The sequence below is a fragment of the Lactuca saligna genome, chromosome 8 (genome assembly GCF_052625555.1).
Source record: "Lactuca saligna cultivar CGN05327 chromosome 8, ASM5262555v1, whole genome shotgun sequence".
Lineage (NCBI taxonomy): Eukaryota > Viridiplantae > Streptophyta > Magnoliopsida > Asterales > Asteraceae > Lactuca > Lactuca saligna.
This window is the reverse complement of record NC_136424.1, coordinates 264196416-264201138: the sequence shown is the minus strand read 5'-3', so window position 1 is coordinate 264201138 and position 4723 is coordinate 264196416.

Sequence of the window (4723 nt, the reverse complement as noted above, 5' to 3'; positions counted from 1 at the left end):
AGAATGATTAGAAATCATGTCTTATACGATATCAAGAATGGAGGAATATATGATCCCTTCTCTAAAGGACACGAGAAGTTGATAGGATCAGAGTTGACAGCGGCTTTAGAAAGCTACTATTGCAGATCAGGATCCGAAGTCATACGCGGAATAGTTTTTAGACTTATCCAAGTGGGAGACTATTGGATTAGTGTCTAAGTCCATAACTATTTTCGTAAGAACTTGACCCGATGGTGCATGGTCCTTTTGGGTTGCTATCACCAAAGCAACTTGATAGGATGAATTATGGAGAGAAAGGATTAAATATGATTTATTAATATATTATGGGAATAATATATTAAAGGAGAAATCATATTCTGTAATTAATATTAGTCAAGAATTAATAAGAATTAAGTTTGTGAATAAAAGAGATTGATTAAACTTAAGGGGCTGGAATTGTAATTATAAGATAATTGCAATTGGGCTATGGATTGCCTTATATTATATACGGTTGGACGAATTCTATGGGAAGCCCATTAGAAATCGTCGAAGGACTTTAAGAAAGGAATCCATGGGCTGCTTAGGGCTTAAGCAATCAAATTAGGGTTTCCTAGTTTAAAACCCTAATAGCCTACATGTATAAATAGCACCCTTAAGCCCCAAAAACGTGGTGAACTGGTTCTCTAGGGTTTTGGACGTTTTTTGGGCAGCCTCCTTCTCTTCTCCTCTTCATCCTCTTGCTCTTGGTGTTTGTGAACCATTAGATGAGTGACATTTGTGGCTCTAAGCTTTCTGAAGTTAATACAAGAAGGATTTGAGATTGTTATTGCTACATAACAATCAAGGTATGATCTAAGCCCTAATTATATGTTGTATTGATTATCATATGCTAGATCTAGGGTTTATAGTCTTGGATAAATTGCATGTACAATAAAGAAACCTAGATCCAAGCATTAGGGTTTGTATGAGCACATAGGATGTTCTTATGACTAAAACCCATTAGCTTGATGCTTCTACATGACCTTTATGGATGATTATTGCAGATATGGATATATCTACTTAATCAAGCAAAAGTCAGAAACTTTTGAAAAGTTCAAAGAGTTTAAGAATGAAGTGGAGAATTAGCTAGGTAGGAAAATCTAGATGCTTCGGTTAGACCGAGGAGGAGAGTACCTAAGTCTTGAGTTTCACGACTATCTAGAAGAATGCGGAAATTTTTCGCAAATTGATGCCTCCGAGAACGCCACAATTGAATGGTGTGGCTGAGAGACGTAATCGGATCATGTTGGACATGGTTCGTTCTATGATGAGTTGGAATTCATTACCAATATCTTTCTGGGGGTATGCCTTAGAGAATGTCGCCCATATCCTTAACTTAGTTCCCACCAAGAAGGTTACCAAGACTCCTCACGATATGTGGACAGGGAAAGCTCCTTCGTTGGCATATATTAAGGTTTGGGGTTGCAAGGCTTTCGTAAGACGAGAGAATCACGACAAGATCGAACCTTGTATTGAGAAGAGTTATTTCAATGGCTACCCACATAATTCTTTTGGCTATGTTTTCTGTAGACCGAGTGACAATGTTGTTTTCGTAGCTAGAAGAGGAGTTTTCCAAGAAAGGGAATTGATAAGCCAAGAGGACAGTAGGAGGCAAATTGATCTTCAAGAGATTCAAGAGCAAATTGATGAAGGAACCTCTAACACTAGCACTCAACCCGAGGAGGAAACTCCTGTTGAGCCCGTTGACGAGTCCTTACCTCTTAGACATTCTAGTACGGTTAGTGTTCAATCCGATTTTATGGTTTTCATATTAATGCTGATGGGGATACATTTATTAGTGATGAAACACTAATGAATTTGGACAAATCTAGCAGCTACAAAGAAGCCATGGCAGGCCCGAAGTCTGCTAAATGGATAGAGGCGATGCACAGAGAGATTCAGTCCATGTACGACAACCAAGTTTGGAATTTGGTTGACAATGTACCGGGTCATAAGACAGTCTGGTGCAAGTTGGTCTTTAAGAAGAAGACAGACATGGATGGGAAAGTGCACACTTATAAAGCCAGATTGGTTGCGAAGGGCTTTACTCAAACTCCCGGAGTTGACTATGATGAGACCTTCTCACCAGTTGCGAAGATAAAGTCTATTAGCATAATGTTTGCAATTGCTGCGTTTTGTGATTATGAAATCTGGCAGATGGATGTGAAAACCGCTTTCCTTAGTGGGAAGTTGGCTGAGGATGTGTACATGAATCAACCAGAGGGTTCTGTCGATGCGAAGCATCCAAATAGAGTGTGTAAGCTTGAGTAATCCATTTATGGATTGAAACAAGCATCTTGCAGATGGAATCTTTGTTTTGACGAGAAAGTTAAAGAGTTTGGCTTTCTGCAAAGCGAAGATGAATCTTGTGTATATGTCAAAGCTAGTGGGAGTATAGTGAGATTCCTCGTATTGTATTTTGATGACATACTACTCATAGGAAACGATGTCCCAACCTTGCAGGAGGTCTAGTCCTGGCTTGGGAAATGTTTCGCTATGAAGGACCTCGGAGAGGTTGCTTATATTCTGCGAATAAGGATAGTAAGAAACAGGGTGAAGAGAATGATAGGACCCAGTCAGGATAGATACTTGAAAAAGGTACTAAAGCGTTTTAGTATGGAAAATTCCAAGAAAGGGGAGCTGCTATTCCAAATCAATACCAAGCTGAGTAAGACTCAAAGCCCGAGTACAGAGGCAGAGATAGCTGATATGAGCTGAGTACCTTACGCTTCCACAGTAGGCTCTATCATGTATGTTATGACTTGTACTCACCCTGATGTGGCATTCGCTGTGAGCATGGTCAGTAGATATCAAGGGAATCCTGGTAGAGCTCATTGGATTGCAGTTAATAATATTCTTAAGTACCTACGAAGGACAAAGGAATGGTTTCTAGTCCTCAGTGGGAGTGATGACTTAAGGGTAAAAAGGGTATAGTGATGCTAGTTTTCAGACAAATCGGGATAGTTACCGATCACAGTCGGGTTGGGTCATTACCCTAAATGGAGGAGCAGTGAGTTGGAAAAGTTCTAAGCAGAAGACTGTAGTTGATTCAACGTGTGAATCGGAGTACATTTCGGAAAGTGAAGCATCAAATGAGGCTATATGGTTGAAGAACTTCATTAGAGACCTTTGATTTTTGCCATCCATAAAGGAGCCGATGGAAATTTTCTGTCATAATGAGGGAGCAGTTGCCTTAACCAAGAGATCATGGTAGATGTCGACATACCGACATAAAATAGCATTGTATCAGAAATCGGGTAATAGAGGGACTCCTTGTTGTGAAGAGGGTATTGTCAAAAGAAAACCCGACAGATGCCCTTACGAAGGGACTAAGTAGGGTCAAAAACTTGTAGCACGCTAGGAGCATTGGGCTGAAGGATGATATATGTTTGGATTAGATAGATAAGAAAGGTGTAATAGATATTATGTACTTGACATTTTGATGAATAAATAAAGTTGTGTTATTTATGAGTAAAGCTAGTATCTTGTGTTGGTTGTTTATCTGTTTTTTCAATTTTGCATGTTTTGAATTCCTGAATAATAAGATTATTCAAACAGTCCACAATCGTTCATATTTTGGAAGTAGGTGTGAATGAAGACTGTCATGAATTGTTTGCAGATTGTCTAAAAGGTTTTGGGCATAGCAAAGGTTTGATGCAAATTTCATGAGTGCTTATGAATATGATTTGAGCATTGGAATAAACCCGCGTTTGTTGAAATCACTTCGGTGTGTTTTACCTTAAGTGATCGCAAAGCGATAATATCATATAGTTTTAAAACTGAGAGATATGGTTGTTGTTTGCCGGTTGGTTATCCATTGATGATGTGTAAACGCATCAGTAACTTGATGTTATAAAACATATTGTTAAAGATGATTCAATTAGTGAATAATAGATGCATATGAGTCGAAGTTAATTTGTTCCTTTTATTCTGTGAGAATGAAGGTGATATCTTGGCCACTTGATGATTTGGTTTGACTTATTTGCCGTGCTCGGTCAGAATGGAGTTGATGTGTTTAACTAAATTCTATGTCGAACAGATCGGAGATCGAAAAATAAGTGATGGACAATAAGTATTGTTAGCATGATATCTAGAATAGAGGATTATACGATCCCTTATCTGAAGGACGAATTACTGATCAGAGTTGGCGACAACGTGTAAGAGCTACGATTGCTAATCAGATCCTGAAGTCATATATGAGATACAGTTACTAGACTTATCCAAGTGGGAGATTGTTAGATTAGTGTCTAAGCCCGTAACTATATTTGGTATGTAGTTGACCCGGTTGTGCATGGTCCTTTTGGGTTGCCTTCACCAAAGCAACTTGACAAGGTAATTTAAGGAGAGAGAGAATATTATGATTTATTAATATATTATAAGAATAATATATTAAAGGACATATCATATTTATTTAATTAGTATAGGTCATAATTAATTAGGAATTAATTTGGTGACTAAAAGAGACAGGTTGAATTTCGGATTGACCTGATACCTGGAGCCACATCAATTGGCAAATCACCCTATAGGTTAGCCTCTATGGAAATGCAGGAGTTATCGAGCCAATTGTGAGAACTTCTGGACAACGGGTTTATAAGTCCAAGCTTCTCATCCTAGGGAGCTCAAGTCTTGTTTTCCAAGAAGAAGGATGAGTCTTTCAGAATGTGCATTGATTATCAGGGGTTAAGCAAGCTCACTATCAAGAACC